General features: G+C 45.9%; 4 non-coding genes across 4 annotated transcripts; 1 reads left to right on the top strand and 3 right to left on the bottom strand.

Annotated features, from left to right (window-relative positions):
* Positions 1–52: 52 nt before the first annotated feature.
* On the bottom strand, positions 53–125 carry TRNAV-AAC. The gene has a single exon. It is a non-coding gene; the product is annotated as a tRNA-Val (tRNA).
* Positions 126–5,447: 5,322 nt separating this feature from the next.
* Positions 5,448–5,530, top strand: TRNAL-UAA. Its single transcript has one exon. It is a non-coding gene; the product is annotated as a tRNA-Leu (tRNA).
* Positions 5,531–14,363: 8,833 nt separating this feature from the next.
* Positions 14,364–14,436, bottom strand: TRNAR-ACG. Its single transcript has one exon. It is a non-coding gene; the product is annotated as a tRNA-Arg (tRNA).
* Positions 14,437–16,242: 1,806 nt separating this feature from the next.
* TRNAS-CGA lies at positions 16,243–16,323 on the bottom strand. The gene has a single exon. It is a non-coding gene; the product is annotated as a tRNA-Ser (tRNA).
* Positions 16,324–18,553: the final 2,230 nt, after the last annotated feature.

Consider the following 18,553-nt stretch of genomic DNA (forward strand, 5'->3'; position numbering starts at 1 on the left):
TAGGTAGACGATTTCTGGAACAGAACTTGGGGGAAAAAGAAAGCAAGCCCGCTGTTTCCGCCCGGTTTCGAACCGGGGACCTTTCGCGTGTTAGGCGAACGTGATAACCACTACACTACGGAAACCCGCTGGTTTGTGAGCTTTACTTTCTTGAATTAGTTAAATTTAACCTTAAATTTAGCCTTCCCTGGAGGCTGTACTCCGGGTGGAGGCAAATATTTTCCACTCCACACTTTCCAGTTCTTTGACCCCACAGCGTCTGCACTGGATAATTCGGAGCCAGGCCGGTGTTACCCCAGGGCCCAGCTACTATGCAGACACCTGGCGGGGAAATCCTGGGCCGACTCCTGGCGGTGTCCTCATCTGCCATTGGCTCCTGCCTCTGACCTTGTAAGACGCTCTGACCTTCACCTCTCCACGACTGAACAGTGTCCGGTAGGAGCCGGAGCCGACTGGCGAGAGGACGCTCGTCTCCGGCCACGGTGGCGTCCACGTGGCCAGCACGCCCGCGCTGTGTCTGAACCGCTGGGCATCGCCGCGCAGCCATCGGTCCGGGACAGGCTGGCCTCGCTTCCGCCGACCACCTGGGAGAGACAGGTAGCAGACGTCGTCTCTGTTGCCAAAGGGGCAAACGGCCCCACGGCCTCCTTGCTCTGTGGAGCCGAGGGGCCTGGAGAACTGAGATCCCATCAGACACGACATCCACCTGAGCGCTTTTCCTTCGCGCTGGAGGCCTGTCGGGATCCTGGCGGTGAGCTTTGTTAGACACCCGCTTTAAACACTCCCGAATGAGACACTTTACCCAGGTTTGAAAACAAAAGACAGGGCAGTGTTCGTGCAAAGATGTACAACAAGAAATACATCGCCTGGATGGGCTTGGGAGAGTGTAAACACGAGGCAGAAAAAATTTATCCGTGGACTAATCAGCAGTGAGCTAATATGTAGATCTATTTCTCCCACTATGGATTTATTATGGTTTCGTGCATATATTGGCAGCTTCCTCATGCATAATTATCTCAGCTTAGCTTTGTGAACCATATCCAGCGGTTTTTACCGAGCCTGAGGAATGTTAATAAAAAGTTCTCCTAAGTATGGTTATGGCTTTCATCAAAGAAAGACATATTTAATCAGCTTAGAACTGAAATGTAAGTTCCCCAAGGAAAAGGATGTTTTGTCTCTTGTACCCACTGCTTTATTCCGAACTGTTCAACAACGCCTGGCTGGTAATAGGGGTTCAATTGATGTTCCTTGAATGAGTGAATGGATGATGGATGAATTAATGAATGATTAAGCAGGACCAAGTAAAAATCAAGAATGGAATTTCGGACCTCTAAGCCTAACTTCTCTCCCAGTGTATTCTAAAGAATGGGCCTTTCACACACATGCCAGATGAGATGATGCTTTTAAGGTTCCTCAGCACTTAGAATGCCCTCCTCACTTGGCTTGTGATTAGACTGTCCTTGGACCTGTTAGCTGTAACCAATTTTTTTTTTTTTTTTGTCAGCTTCCTGCCCTTTCTTGCATTTGTGCCTGTCCTCAGCAACGACCTCGTGTCCTAATGTAGTGGCTGTTACCTGTACTTTGCCTGAAGAAGCCTCAGTTTTGTTCCCCACATCCAAAATAAACCAACTGCTGATTCCTTGTCCTGCTTTTTTATTTCATAACAGAGAGTCCAAGCTATTATTTTACAGTCTTTCCCATCCAGGGGATGTCTGCTCCACTGGGACCCGCAGGGGTCTGGGGTCTGGCAGACTTTTCCATTTCCTTATTTCTTTCTGGCTACCCTAAGGAGCCACCGAAAAAGCATTTTCAACAAAGCCTAAGCACCTGCGACTGGCAAATACTCTCAGAATACAGAACCAGGGGCACTGATTTGGGGGACAATTGTAGAAGCTATGGAGATATAGATGCTGCCAGCTTTAGTTCACAAAGGATAGCTACACCAGCATAAGCTTCCATCAGCAGGACGCGAGGATTATTCTGTCCTCGTTCCTGCGGTAAAGAACACATGCGGTTTTCTGATTTTTCACACTTAACATATGTAGAGTCAGATCTCATTTTATTTTGCATTTGCATACATTACTAGCAATATTAACTGTTTAATATCTTTGTTAATCTTTTTAGATTCTTCTTTAGCTTGGCTTTGATGAGCACCCTGTTCCTTTTTTTTACCCATCATATGTTGAATTTTCTGTCTGATTTTGCTGATTTCCACGACTTCTTACTACATAATATAGAGCAGGCTGTCAGTTTTATTTTTAAAAATTTAAAAGTTTATTTATTGATTCTGAGAGAGAGAGTAAAAGCAGGAGAGGGGCAGAGAGAAGGAGAGGCAGAATCCCAAGCAGGCTCCGCGCCATCAGCACAAAGCCCAACGCAGGGCTTGAACTCAGGAACCCTGAGATCATGACCTGAGCCGAGATCAAGAGTCGGACGCTTAACCAACTGTGCCACCCAGGTGCCCCTAAGCTGTCATTTTTAAATGTCTCAGTTATCTTTTACTTTAGTCATACCTGTCCATTTACTGTCCCATTGTGGCCTTTGCTTGAACATTTGATTTGGATGAAGTAAACCATACCAACCGTTGGTGCCTTTGCGTTTTTTTTTTTTCCTTAAGTCCTCCCTGACCTCCAGGTCATAAAGACACTTTTCTACATACATTTCTATTAATTTTTACCTCTCACATTTAGGTATTTACACTCTCTAGCTAAGTATGTTTTATAAACTCTACAGACAATTCTACTCTGTGTTAAGAATCACAATAATCGCGGCAACAAAAGCAAAAATAAACAAGTGGGACTACATCAGATCAAAATCTTCTGCACAGCAAAGGAAACCATCAACCAGTCAACAAAAAGGCAACCTATGGAATGGGAGAAAATGTTTGCAAACCACGTATCTGATATGGGGTTAGTATCAAAAAAATTATAAAGGACTCATACAACTAATAGCAAAAAATAAACAAACACGCACACACACACACACACACCAAACAATCCCATTTTAAAATGGGCAGAGGATCTGAAGGGCCATTTTTGCAGAGAAGACACCCAGACGGCCAACAGACACGTGAGAACGTGCTCACTCATCATCAGGGAAATACAAATGAAAAACACAATGAGATATCACCTCACACCTGTTAGGATGGTTATTATTAAAAAGATAAGAAATAACAGGTGTTGGTGAGAATGTGGAGGAAAGAAAACTCATCATGCACCGTTGGTGGGAATGTAAATTGGCGCAGCCCCTGTGGAAAACAGCACGGAGGGTCCTCAGAACTGCCGCGAGATCCAGCAATTCCCCTTCTGGGTATTCATCAGAAGACAACAAAAACACTAACTTGAAAAGATAGATGCATCCCACGTTCACTGCGGTATTGTTTACAATAGGCAGGATGGGGACACAGCCTAAGTGTCCCTCGGTGTGTGAACGGATGAAGACAGCGTGGTAAATATACACGAGGAATATCGTTCAGCTGAAAGGAAGAATGAAATCTTGCCCTTTGAGACAACACAAATGGATCTGGAGGGCATTATGCTAAGTGAGATAAGTCAGAGAAAGACAAATACTGCATGACCTCACTTATGTGCGAAATCTTAAAACGAACAGGCAAAAACAAAAACAAAAACTTGAGTTCATAGATACAGAGAACAGATTGGCAGTTGCTAGGAGGTGGAGGGTGGGGGGGGTGGGCAAAATGGGTGAAGGGGGCAAAAAGTACACATTTCCAGTTATAAAAGAAATAAGTCATGGGGATATAAGATACACCACGGTGACTCCAGTTAACGATACTGTGTTGCATGTTTGCAAGTTGCTAAGAAAGTAGATTTCAAAAGTTCTCATCATGAGAAGGAGAATCGTAACTGTTTGGTGATGGACGTTACCTAGACTTATTGTGGTTATCGTTTTGCAATGTACAATATTTAATCATTAAATTTTACACCTGAAAATAAGGTTATATGTCAATTATGCATCAATTTAAAAAATTGGCAACAAAAAGAATCACAATAATAGAAAAATATAAAAGCCCTCGTGTGTGCCAATGTGTGGGAACCCCTTTCTCCGACATGCCCTTTGTTGCACCCACCACTCACTCTTCCCAGTTCAGCTCTGACCCAGGCACGGACTTGGCATTGACCCAGCCTGGATCTCCCTCCACAGGCAAAGGCAAGAAGCTTCTAGGCCATCTCTTGGCTCGCTAGCACAGAGTATCTAAAAGGCCAGAGACAGAGCTCTGAGCTGATGGGCCAATGAAATGAGTGACACATTCCTTTCTCGTGGCTTTACCAGCCAGTACGGGACATGGTTTTGAACTTGGTGAGCTCTGTGCATTGCCAGCAAAAGCTGGACTCTTTCTGCCTCAGTGGTTTCAAGCCGGAGGAGGGCGGTGCTTAGACCTTTCATGCTTGTGTGGTGCAGCTGACAATCTTCTCATATTGCAGTTTTTTCTACAGGTAACCAAAAGAGCACAGGAGTATTTATTATGGTGGCTCTCAATAGGTGTTTTATGATGTTTGCACATTAATTCTATTCCAAACCCTACATCAGGATTGATTTCATCTCTGATTCCGGAAGCCTTCACAAACTTTCAAGACAAGCCCCGAAGTCCCCATCTGGAACCTGCTTTAATGAGTTCTTAATCAGCCCACTACCTGAAGTGTCTTACGGACTTAGTATTACGTGCACCTGGCTCAGTGCCTAGCGCACAGTAGGTACTCAGGAAAGAGACTTCATCAGCGGAGAGTTGGAACTCTCGGTTAAAACACTTCCTTTATTAGAACCAATGTCACGTATTAAACTCCAAACTCCATGTGTATGCGGTAGGGTTTTCTAAACTTACTCCAAGGGTAGGTTGTCTCAATATTAACTATTCTCTGGTTCCAGACCTGAAACCCTCACCTGGACAGTTAGATCCAATGGGCTCGGAATGGGGCTGAGATTCAGCAGGCAAAACAGTGTTCTCTGATGAGTAATGAAAAGTACAGATACCACCTTTGTAGAGTTAGAGACATAGTTCACGCAGCTGCATTCTCCTCATTCCTGTTCTCTTTGGTTTTCTTTCCAAATCCACTAAAAGAAGGGTCTTCCCTTGAGCGTTAAGTGGTGACAAAGCGAGTTGAATCTGATGAGTATTCCTGTAGCATCCTGTGTTTTTTATGTCATAATATTTCTCATTTGGATGCAGGTCCGTGAGATCAGGCATATTTCAGTCTTTCCCTAACACCCGCCGTAATGTATGGTACAAATTAGTGATTACGTAATAGTTGTTGAAAATAAACATTTTCATTAGTTTTCTTTTACCCCCAAGAAGCATTATAAGGAATTGTTTCCTCTCGGCATGTTAAAGCCTGGTCACAGATTTCCCAGGTATATTCATAACTTTCCAGGAATTAGCAATTCTAATTAATTCTAATTCAGTAATTTTGACATCAGAGTTTGCATGTGCCACCGGGATGGCCGAGTGGTTAAGGCGTTGGACTTAAGATCCAATGGGCGTGTGCCCGCGTGGGTTCGAACCCCACTCCCGGTATGCATACTTTATGCGAGATAAAAATTCCCTCCTGGGGAGTCGGTCCAGTATTGCAGCTGGGTCTGAGTTTCTATTATCCAACTTGACACACTCTAATCAGTGGATTCAGATAACCTACATGTGACGTCATCGCTGACATGTTGGTGTTAAAATCCACTGTCTCGTTACCCTGTTTTCTAGGTGTTCCTTTCCTTTATCTTTCTTCCTGTCTTTGACACTTCGGAGCACTCTACGTGATTCAATTTTGTCTTCATTATGGCCTTACTGTTTGCCTTTGAAGACAACCTTGACTGGTTTCCCTGGGGTTTCCTGCACCCAGCTGCAATGAACCCAGGTCCACTTTTCAAATGGCATCATGCTGCTTCTCGAGGGGCTCCGAGTTTGCAACAGCGGGCTCCTGGCTCCTCTCTCCTCTGTTGTGTGTTCTCCGTCCCACGCCTTGGCTCTCCCGTACATTCCACAGCTCATCAGCACGATTGCTTTATGCAGCCGGTCATATTTAGAGTGATTCAAATTGGGAAAAAAATATTCCTTTTATGTACCTTCTTCACGGGGTAGCCACCTCCTTGGATATTCACTCTTTCTTGTGTCTCTGGGCTCGTATTCCTTCTCCCTGAATTCCTCCTTCTCACGACGCCTCCTGTTGCGCAGGTCTGCTGGTCATCCGCCCTTCAGATTTTGTGTGTCTGGGCAGACCTTAATGTCTTCTTCATGGTTGAAAAATATTTTTTGCGTGATAGAGAATTCATGGTCAAGAGTTTTTGTTCTTTTGGGGTTTTGTTTGTTTTGTCTCTCATCACTTTCAAGTGTCATTCCCTTGTCCTCTGGCATACTTAATTTCTGGTGAGAAGTCTGCTGTAATTTTTATCTTTTTCAGCTATATATAATATGTATTTTGTTCTTTGACCGCCTTCAGCTCTCTCTTTTATTTGTTTTCAGCAGTATGACTATGAGGTAAATAGAGTCCCTCCCACCCCAACCAATATAAAATGCTTAGGGTTCTCTGATCTTGGAGCCGGGGTTGGATGAATTTCATTATCTTGGGAAAGTACTCAGTCTTTATCTCTTCAAATATTTTTTTCTATTTTTTCTCTCTTTCTTTGCCTTCTGGGATTTCAACAATAAATATATGAGACTATTTGGCATTAATCAATAACTCTTTAATGATCTTTTTTTCCCAGTCTTTTTTTCTTGGTGTTTCAGGCTGGGTAGACTCTACTGACCTTCCTTCAACTGCCCCTCAGACCAGAGTCTCCTGGGGAGACATTAAAGGCATTCTTTATCTCTGTTACTGTGTGTAGGTTTTTTAAAAAAATATTTAGCATATGTATTTGACTTTTAGTTTCCAACAATCTACTGAAATTTCTCATCTGCTAACGTACGTGGTCCATTTTTCCACTGGAGCCTTTAACATAATAACCATGGGTACCTGAAATTCCCTTTCTGACAGTTTCATCATGTGAGACACATCTGAATCTCATTTTGCTGCTTTTTCTCTTGGCAGTGAATGGTTTCTTCTCGCTTTTATGAGCATCTCATAATTTTTCACTAGCTGCTGGACACAGTGTTAGGGCTGTAGCCAGTGAGGTTAGTAGTATCTAAGCTGGAGACTGATATGTCCCTTCTACTAGGCTATTAATGTGTCAGGTTGAAATTGAAGCAGGAGTTGAGATATGTTTGTATTTTATCATTGCTATATTTTCCATCAGAGCACAACCGGCTTCAAATTCTTTTGGCTCTTCTTTGGGTTTGAGGTGAGGCTTAATTTCTTGCTTTTTCAATGTTTTTGCTCTACCCTCAGCTGTATGCCTTCTCTGTACAAGTTTCAGAGAGGGCTTCTCTCCTTGGGTTTCTTGCCTTCCCCCAGCGCTACACTTCTGTTTCTTGATAACTAGCGCTCGCTGGTCTAGGGGGTCGTGTGGGAGGCTTGAGCCCCAGTCTTCTTGTGCTCTGTGATCCTGGGGCTCTGGGGTGTGACTTTCTCAGTCAGCCTGCTCGCCCCCCACCCCCCACCCCCCGCAGCTGACATTCTCTAATATTCTGGGCCCAGTATGGTTTTCTGACACTCCCCCGGGGCAGAGATTTTTATTCTTTGATGCTTTCTTTAGTTTCTAACCGTGTTTGCTGTTTCTCTGTCAGTGTTTAGGAGTTTTGCGGTTGCCAAAATAAAAGCCCGGACTACTGACGGAGGCTTTCTCTGCGCTCTTGCTCTGCCCCCCGAGAGTGCTCGGTGAAGTGTGGGTAACCACCCCCCCTCCGCCCATCCAAACACTGGTCCCAGGGGTCCCAGCCCCCTGCTGGCCAACACTTGGGTTTCAGCAATTCACTACGAAATGATGAATTTTAGCTGGACTTTTCTGGCCCTCTTGTCTGGAGGCCCCATCTTCATCCCACTGCTTTTGGGTGAGACAGTGCTCATGTCCTATCTCTGCTGGAGGCAACTGTTTTCCCTAGATTGCGTACTATCTGGTCGCTCTGAGACCTCAGCTCTTCATGGATTCACAGAAACTTATAATTTTTTTAAATGATCTAGATTTTTGGTTGTTAGATTAGGAGCAACAGTCTTTCCAGCTCTATTCATGTTAAGTGAGGGCTGGAGTCCTCTAGGATTTTAATCTGAACATAAATGACGCCATACTATTCATTGCCTATGATATTATTGTACTGATCTTTTGCGAATCCAGCATGATAAGAAATCACAGTAAGTCAGAGATAGATCTACTTATAATGATGGCGTGGTAAAAATGAGCATTTGATGTCCTCTATCCAAAAATCCACTAAAAAAAGAAAGAAAGGGGGGTGTTTTTTACAGCAGAAACACACAAGGACAATCATAGGAAAGTAAAGGGTGGCACCCAAGTTTTGAAAACCAAATGGCAGAAGGACTGGCGAGATACACGAGGAAAGGTTTGTTTTAAGCCAGAATTGGGAAAAGCTGAATAAAAATACAACCTCTCTTGTGAAAACTGACCTCCTAAACTTAAAAAATTGGCAGCTGCAGGGATTTATATGTAGACAGTGAAAGTAAGAGTGAGAATAGAATTTGGCTGAATGTCACTCGCAAGGAATTTAGAACTGCAGACCCTCTCCCTCAATTTCAAGATATGGCGGGGGGGGTACTACCCCTCCAGACTGTGTCGGGACATCTGGAGGAGAATTTCATTGAGAAAAACAGAGGCTCACCTGCCTGGAAGACACCAACAAATTGGAAAGGTGTATTCCATGGTACAAACCAATGGGATTCTATCTTATCTTGGCTCTGATTCATAGTCAGGACTATCCTATCCTGCAGCACACTAGAAGGTTTGTTTCTGAAAATCTGCCCAGCCCACTTACGGACGTTGACGGGGAAGTTTCCCAACCAACTGGCCCAGCCATATCAACCGAAAATGAATTTCCCCTTTAAGAGCTCCACCAAATGCTCTGAGCTTCCGGTCAGGCAGGAATTGGAGGGAATGGGCCTAGATACTGCCTACTAAGTAAGGGTGAAGGTCTCAAGTTACACCTGGCCTTCTCCAACACCACCTTCCTTGCTGGTCAAAGGTGGGGGTCTGAGCTGTCCACTGGGTCCTTTCAGATGGTGAACGGGAGGGTGGGGGTATTGGGACAGTGTTTCCTGCGGTGTGTTGCTGGAGTAGAGTTTTCCTGTCTGAAAGTTGTCTGTCTTGCTCAGCTGCTCTCTTCCTGATCATTTGGCTAGAGAGAGATGGCTTTCCTGTAATTTCCTGGGTGATAGGAGTGTCTTTGGTCCTACTGAGGTGCCTCCGGCTGGGCTCCTGGTGGCTCCCGGATGAGGGTCACCAGAAAGACCAAGCCATGATTAGAAGCTGGGAATGCTCGGCCCTGCCCCCAATTCTCTTAAGAAGGGAAAAGGACTGAAAATGGGGTGTGTGATCAATCACATCCACATGATGAAGCCTCCATAAAAATCACCGAAGTGTAAGATTCAGAGAGCTCTAGGTTGGTGAACTCAACTCACTCAACTCACTTGAGTTTGTACCTCAGTGTACTGGGAGGGTGACCTCCCCCCAGCTCCCCAGGGACAGGCACTCCCGTGCTTGAGATCCTCTCAGACCACACCCCACATGTCTCTCCAGGTGCCTGCCCAACCGTTTCCTTTATCAGACCCTTTAATAACCTGCTAGATGTGTGTAAGTGTTTCCCTGAGCTCTGTGAACTGTGCTAGCAAATAATGGGAAGGCGCTCATGGGACCCTCCAATTTGTTGCCAAGTTGGACAGAGTTGTGGGTAACCTGGGGCCTACAACTCACCTTTGACATCTAAAGTGAGCACAGTCTCATGAGACTGAACCCTTAACCTGTGGGATCCGACACCAGCTTCAGATAGAGAGTGTCAGAATTGAGTTACACCCAAGACATCCAGCTGGTGTTGAATTGCTTGGTGGGAGGAAAAAGCCCACACATTTGGTGACCACAAATGTAAAGTGTTCTGTGTAAGTTGTAAAGGAGACACGCAGGAGAAAAACAGTTTTTTTCCCCCTAACACACTTCTCAGCCCAAATTCCTCCTTTTATTTTTTCCTTTTTTTAATTTAAATTTTATTTAGTTAACATGCAGTGCCATATTGGTTTTCGGAATAGAAGTCAATGATTCATCACTTACATACGATGCCCAGTGCTCATCACAACAGGTGCCCTCCTGATACCCATCACCCATCCAGCCCATCCCCCACCCCCCAACTACCTCCATCAACCCTCAGTTAGTTCTGTATCTTTAAGAGTCTCTTTATGGTTTGTTTCCCTCTCTTCTCTCCCCCCGCCCCCGCCCACCACTTCCCATCTATTCATCTGTTTTGTTTCTTAAATTCCACATATGAGTGAAATCATACGGTATTTGTCTTTCTCTGATTGACTCATTTTGCTTAGCATAATACACTCTAGCTCCATACATGTCATCGCAAATGGCAAGATTTCATTCTTTTTGACGCTGAGTAATATTCCATTCATCAGCCAACGGACATTTGGGCTCTTTCCATACTTTGGCTATTGTTGATAGTGCTGCTATAAACATGGGGGTGCATGTGCCCCTTCGAATCTGTATTTTTGTATTCTTTGGGTAAATACCTATTAATGCAATTGCTGAATTGTAGGGCAATTGTATTTTTAGTTTCTTGAGGAAACTCTATACTGTTTTCCAGAGTGGCTGCACCAGTTTGCATTCCCACCAACAGTGCAAGAGGGTTCCCGTTTCTCCGCAGCCTCGCCAACGTCTGTTGTTTCCTGTATTGTTGTTTTAGCCATTCTGACAGGTGTGCAGTGGTATCTCATCGTGGTTTGCTTTGTATTTCCCTGATGATGAGTGATGTTGAGCATCTTTTCATACGTCTATTAGCCGTCGGATGTCCTCTTTGGAAAAGTGTCTATTCATGTCTTCTGCCCATTTCTTCACTGGATTATTTGGCTTTTGGGTGCTGAGTTTGATAAGTTCTTTATAGATTTTGGATATTAACCCTTTACCCAGTATGTTGTTTGGAAATATCTTCTCCCATTCCATAGGCTGCCTTTTAGTTTTGCTGATTGTTTCTTTCTCTGTGCATAAACTTTTTATCTTGATGAAGTACCAATAGTTCATGTTTGGCAAATTCGTCTTTTTAGACAGCTTTTTGAAAAGGGATCTGGGCCTTAAAATGTTTTTCCTTGTAGAGGCACTGAAATTTTGACAGTAGAGGGCGCTGGAGAGGCACTGCAGGAGGAAGAGTTTTGCTTCGGTTCCCGAAGTTCCTACAGCCCTCAGCCTGTTCCAGCTCTATTGTACTGACTTCCAAAAAAGTGAAGGAAGGAAATTGGAAATTCACTGATCCATTTACAAATAATTATTGGACATCACATATGGTGACTGCTCCAGGATACAAAAAGAATTAATTGTAGTTGTGGGGATCATACAAAATCAAAAAGGGTTTCCGGTAACTGCTGGAGCTCTGATTACAAGCTCTCAAATGTAAAGTCATAGATCAAGGACAAAATATCCAATTATTGCAAACCAAATCACTGATAATCTCATTGCATCGGGGAGAAGCATTGTCGTCAGATGAGAATTCTGAATTTTTCGCTGTCCAGGTAACAGTTTATGGTGGTTCAGTCATGTGCTATGAAGAGTGATTTTTCATGGAACTTTTTACACATGCCACCCAGTCTTCCTGGCTCTTCCTTGAAAACTTCTGTTACTGCCACCTTCAGAAGTTGCATCTACGCAGTAAACGTCAGGCTTTGTCTTCCTCATTATACAGCAATTGATTAACTCAGGTTTCATCAAGTATAAATCCTACAAATGGTCTTCAACAAAACTAGGACTCACATTTTCCAGATGACGAAGCCTGTAGACAGAACCTCACCAAATTGCCATCCACAATCTGTGTACTAAGCAGGCTCTTTAACCAGCCCTCTTGCAAAGAAAAAGAAAAGCAGGTAAAGAAATATAGTAACGGAAAAGTTTCGCTTTCACGCACTAGAAATTGCTTTTGTAGAAGAGCACATTCATTTTTTGAAGTAAAAACCAATTTCTTTGGAATGTGACACCCCCCACAACCCTGACAAAGTGATGGCACTTTACTGATATTACCACATGCATAACCACAAGAAGGTGTGGGAGTTAACAAATGCCATGTAATAAGTAATTTTAATTTTCCAAGTAGCCGTATTTAAAAAGTATAAATAAACAAGTGTGATTGATTGTAACGTTTTTATCCCAAACATTATTCCATTAATAAGGAATTGCACATTCTTTCTTTTTTGAATTGAGTTTTAGAAACATGTGCTAATGGCTATTGTTTTGGACAGTGCAGCTCTAGAACATTCTGAGGGAAAACAAAAAACTTTTCTCTTCTCAGCAAAATAATCTCAGCTGATGCTTTTATGGGGAAGAGGAGTTCCCAACCTGCAGATTAGAGAAAAGAAAAGAAAAAGCCTGTTTCCTCCTTTACGCCCAATAGTGTGATTATTCTACGAAAGGCCTTTTTGTTTGTTTGAGGGGGAGGTGGAAATAGACTTCTTTCTAAAACAAGCCACCACCACCAACATGAAATAAAGTATTTGGTGATAGGTACACGTTTAGAACAAAATCTTGAGGAAAACGAAAACTGAGGATGGAAACGATCGGTTCCCTTAACGGTAATTAGCTTGGTTAAAGCACAGCGGAATAAAGCCGAAGTGGGGATTTTCATCTCCGTGGAGGAGCTCTATTTTTCTTTTTTCCATCCTCTGGTGGATGGATGTCCCCCGTCGGTGTTGGCTGCACAGAGCGGGTAGAGCAGGTGCCACTGCAGGGGTGGTCTGCGGGACGGTCGCGCGCGCACCTCTCACTGACGGGTCCCGGGCTGCACCCCAGGAACCGGCGTGGAATCCGGGGAGCGAGACGCAGAAAGCCGGGTTTTCCCCCTTCCGTGGCTTTCCGGCGCGCTAAACTTTGAGGAGCACCGACTCTAGAAGCTCCCAACCCCTTAGACCATCCGTCCCTCCTTCCCGCCTTGTAATGCGCTTCCAGCCCGACGGCCCGTGTACCTGTCGAAGGAGGTCTGGACGCGTGGCAGGGTCATTCTCCGCGCCAGCACCCGCGACGGCGCACGCCGTGCCACCGCGTTTTTGTGACATAAATCCGTGCGTATCCGCAAGCCGAGGTGCCCGTTGCTTGTTTGCGCCTTCCCCGCCCGGGCTTCGGCCTCTCCCCTGCCCCGGCTGCGGGGTCGAGCGCGGGAGCGCGTGTTCAGGGAGGCGCACCTGTTCGGGGAGACCCCGCCCAGGGCCGCCGCCCCCTCGTCTCCCGACCCCCTCCCTTCTCTCTCGTCCGGCCCCCTTCCGTCCCGGACCCTTTGCGACTGCAAAGTTCCTGAGTCTCAGCCTGCCGTGGTCAGGCGGCTGCGCCGTGGGTGACCTCGCGGGGCGCGGCGGGGACAAGGAGGCTCAGTCGCTTTCGTGCGTGTTCGGGGCGGGGGGACCTTTGCGGAGAACGCAGAACTGAGGGTCCACGGGAGGCTCTGGTTTCGTTCGTCCGCGGCCGCGTCTTTCTCGGTTCCACATGTCTCCGGTTGACGTCCCTTCTCTTTCCTCCGGGCCGGGGACGAGGGACAGAAAGTGTGCAGGAGAGAAAGCCCGAAGAGGGAGAGCCCTTGCCCAAATGAGGGACAACCTAGTGAAGAAAATACTGGCCAATTTTTATTTTTTGACACTTCTTTGGTTTTTAAAAATTAAGGTATAATTCACATAACATAAAATTCACATGAAAGTGCACAGTTCAGTGGTTTTTAGTATATGCAGACTTGTGCAACCATTGCCATTATCTAATTGCAAAACATACTCATCACTCCCAAACACATTCTGTCCCTTTCCACCCGGTTCCCCAGCTCCTGGCAGCTACTAGCTCTTTGAATGTGCCTGTTCTTGACATTAAACAGAAATGGAATCATACAGTAGGGCCTTTTGTGTCTGGCTTCCCCCCCCCCCCCCCCCCCCACTTAGCATGATGCCTTCAAGGTTCATCCAGGGTGTAGCATGTACCAGAACCTCATTCCTTTTTATGGTCGAATGATATTCCCTATTTGATCTTCGAGCTGTCTTTCCAAAGATCCTTCAGTCAGCTCTCTCAGTATCAGCAAAAGGAAGCAGGTGAAGAGGAAAGTTGAGAGGAGAGACAATTCCAGCATCCATTCAGACTTGTTGGAGAGCCCCGGCTGGGTGGCGTGGCAGCACTACGTGAGCTCAAGAGCCAGACCAGAGCAGGTGCCTTCCAAAGGACTAAAAATCTGTTTCTCTTACCCACTTGAAGAACTTACACAGAAAGACATTCTTACCAAAAGAAGGGAGGAAAAAAGAGAGGAGGTACGAGCCAGCCAGGAGTCAAACCTAGAATCTTCTGATCCGTAGTCAGACGCGTTATCCATTGCGCCACTGGCCCCCTCGGCTGCTGTGTGTCAATTATTCATTATTCATCGGAATCGTCGAGCACGCAGTTTCTTCGTGATGCAGGCAGAAGTGAGTTGAAGAAAGACCTGTGGACTCCGGCAAAGCTGACTGACGGGGTCTTTGTGGTTAGCTTGTATCCCCTGAAAATAGTTGCGTGTATGAAAGGGTTTTCTGCCTCGAAGCATCACGTATGTGACAGGATGACTGGTGTTCGCATTTTTCCATCTACGTGCTTGCCTGTTTCTACTTGTGAATGTTCCGTCAGCTTACGCAGCTGGTTCATGGCTCCGTCAGCCATCTCGTTTTCTTTACGTGCTTAACACTGATGCTCTGTGTGTGGCTCAGTCGTAGCGAGCCATATGACGTAAAATTTTGATGCCGTGAAAAACAAAGTGGAATAAAATACCTTATTTGAGTGATGAATCATATGTTTCCACCTCACCCTCTGAAGACCTGTAACTCAAGACGGAGAGATACTTGCTGACTCTATGCTGAGAACAGACATTCAGAAACACCCACCCTCCCCAATTAGGCCAAAGGCCGGCAAGAATTCAACAAAGGTAAATGTTTTCAGAACCAGATTCACACAGAAGCTTCGAAGTTTGGGTTTACTGCTATAAAGTGAAAGAATACCAGTCACCATTACGTAAAACAGCTGGGTATATTAAAGGACTCGATACAGGCGAAATAGACACGTGGAAACACCAAAGTATTTCTAAGTGAGGGTGGTGCTCTCCCCTGAGAGCCAGAAGCATGGGCGCCGGGGTCTCAGGGTGCCTTTATGCAGACACCTGGCCCACTGGGTTCATTGCCTTGGCCCAGTTGTCACTTTCTCTTTGCTTCGATTTCCTCGTTTCTATATGATGTTTTAGAGGGCAGATGACACACACTCATGGATATTTCTTTTTTTTAATTTTTTATTATTTTTAAATTTTTTTAAAAATTCACATCCAAATTAGTTAGCATCTAGTGCAACAATGATTTCAGGAGTAGGTTCCTTAGTGGCCCTTCCCCATTTAGCCCATCCCCCCTCCCACAACCCCTCCCGGAACCCCCAGTTTGTTCTCCATATTTATGAGTCTCTTCTGTTTAGTCCCCCTCCCTGTTTTTCTATTGTTTTTGTTTCCCTTCCCTTATGTTCATCTGTTCTGTCTCCTAAAGTCCTCATAGGAGTGAAGTCATATGATTTTTGTCTTTCTCTGACTAATTTCACTTAGCGTAATACCCTCCGGTTCCATCCACGTAGTTGCAAATCTCATGGATATTTCTGATCCTAGAGCTTTGTGTTTCCCACCAGCCTGCGTTAGGTCCGGCCCCTTCCCTCCACTTCCCTCCCCTCCCCTCCCCTTCCGTTTTTTCAAATACCAGAGAACTCTTTAAGGACGTTTACCTACATCTCTACTGTCAGCACAAAGACTTTTATTCAAGAGTTTTAAAAACAAAATCTCCTGTTTGTCTTTGCCCCTGGGGTCTGCCTTCGGATTTTCCAATCTCACTACAAAGCAAGCGGCTCTTCTGAGCGCTAAACCTCAGGCTTCGCTTCCTGGGTCCGTGGAAGCGGTGCCCGCACCCAGGGAGAGATTCAGGGGTGTGCGGCTCAGACGAGCACGGGGACTGTAAGGGTCCCAAACACCTGAGTGGTGCCTAAGCCAAGGTGGGGGGACCAACACAGCCCTCTGGATAGGTAGCTCCCCGCTCCCCTCCTACTTCTCAGTTCGTGGAATAAGATGAGAAGCTGAGAAGACTGTGCTTTGTGAGAATTTCATCCTAGAACTTGGATAGAAAAAGCACCACAGAGCGCTGTGAGCAGGATTTGAACCTGCGCGGGAGACCCCATTGGATTTCGAGTCCAACGCCTTAACCACTCGGCCATCACAGCCTGGCACGCGGGCCCTTGTCTACAAAGAAACACACGTTCGTGCAAGGCCCTGACTGCTGCAGTCTGGTTGCTTCTGCGCCTTTGGCCTATTTACTTTGAGTGGACGCGACAGGAAACCGTGCCCAAGCCCCTGCATCAGGCGTCTCCACTCAGCACCCCCAGCCGCCTTCACGTCACCCCCATCCTGCCAGGCCCCAGGCTGCAAAATCTCACCTCTTGGAGAGGAGGCGATCTTCCAGCATCGCAAGAATCCTTGATTTTCAGACTTTTTCTACAGTCTTCATGGATTGCCTGGTTGGATTCATAGCTGGTAGGAAGTGAATTAGGGAGCTGTATTATTCATGCCCAACCTCCTATTTAATCGTGCTCTCCATGGAATGTACTCTGCCTTGTTGCCCGGAGGGCAATCTGACAGGATCTTACCAACATGTCAAACGCCCACACCCTCGGGTCCAGCATTTCCACAAATATACCCCGTAGACTTGCACACACGACAGACCATATTGTGCTGAAGTTTATTCTCTGTGGCATCAATTGTAATAACAAGATTGGGAAAAACCTAATTGTTCAGAATTATTTATTTGGATAAATTATGGCCTAACTCCACAGTGGAGTGCTATGCATATTTCGAAGAAAACGAGAAGGGTCGTTATGTACAAACACATATTTTAACATAAAAGCGACGGTCAGAGCAACCTGCATCCAGTGTTACCATTGGAAATCTATTTGTGTTAGAGCATACATAGATTTTACACAACACATCCCTCAGGATGACAGTAGTCATTTGAGGGGCTCATGGGCAGGAGGCAGGAGGTGCCCACAGGCCACTTTAGGCTTTGACGCACCTACTAAAAAAAATGAAAAGCTCAAGAAAACACTACGAACGAGGAGGTGGGGGACAGAATTGTTTTTCCCAGAGGCCTCCTCTGGAAGGGTGAGTGGGCCTTCCCTTCTGGAACTCAGCGATGGGGGGCTCTGAGGGAGGCCTCACCCGGAGCACCAGAGGGAGCCAATCACCATTCCAAGTCGGTTGAGGAGGCTGGGGCCACGGGAAGAGGGCTCTGGAAAGTGTCCTAGGGGCACGGACGCCTGGAGTGCACACCCTGGTTTCCAGGCCCGCTGGGGAGTGGTCTTGATTTGCTCTAGGTGTTCCGGGAGAAGTGGAGAAGTCCTGTCTCCACGGTGCAACCTTGGACTATTTTTTCCCAATTCACAGAGTTCAAGTAGCTTAAACTTCCTCCTCTGGGTCTGGGAGTACAATTTCAAATATCTGTAGGGTGCGTGTGCGTGCGTGTGTGTGTGCGTGCGTGCGTGTGCGTGTATTTTATTTTTGCAGAGAAAGGAGTATTTTCTGTCTGGGCCTGCATGCAGTTCTCCTTACAGCATAATTTCCAGGAGTGGTTTTCACTGGGAAATCCTCTCGTGGCAAAGAGCACTGAGTGGAGGAACTGTGTGGTGGCAATCTCCAGTCTCTGTCCCCAGCTTTGCCATTTAACCAGTTCACAGCTCTGCAACAGACCCAGGACCAACCCAAGGCTGGCCACGGGGCAGTTTCATTGGTTTAATTTTCAGGGCCTTTGGCAGAACCCTTTGGAGGCTCAAGTTGTCTTGGGACGAACACGGTGGAATCCAGCCACAATTCAAGTGTCTTTTGAAATGTCTGTGGTTCTTTCTCAGCTAGATCTTGATTTTCCCCTAGTCCTACTCTGCCAAGGAATTCAGATGTCCCTGCATAAAAAAAAACAGAGAAAGGAGGCTGTTTGTTAAAAAGGACCCATCCACAAGCTGTTACTGCTCACCCCTTCCTTCCTGTCTCCTCCCCGGGAGTTTAATTTCCAAATTTCTCAGACTCTCGGTGTTGCCGGGAACCTGCCGTGTTCTTGTCAAACTCAACGTCCCCCAGGAGATGTTCATTCTCTCTCCTCCTGGACTGACTCCCCAGCCCAGAGTCCTGAGAAGCTGAGCGGGTGTAGATGCTGCTGAACTGGGAAACAGTTGGAAGAGAACGTACTGGTAAATTATCATAATTTTCTTTAAAGCATCTTTGATTTTAAAGTTTGCCAGAGTCCTGCTCAGTCAACTTCCTTTCTCAGTTTCAGGAAGAAGGGGGAGAAGGAAAGAAATCTTAGAAGATGGCTCCTTTGGTGCCTCTAAATGTCCTCAGCTGACAGCCGAGACCACTGTGGGACAGTGGGTCCGAATGCCTGCAGTCAACTCAGATGACTTCCTC

This window comes from Panthera leo, chromosome B2 (assembly GCF_018350215.1).
Source record: "Panthera leo isolate Ple1 chromosome B2, P.leo_Ple1_pat1.1, whole genome shotgun sequence".
Lineage (NCBI taxonomy): Eukaryota > Metazoa > Chordata > Mammalia > Carnivora > Felidae > Panthera > Panthera leo.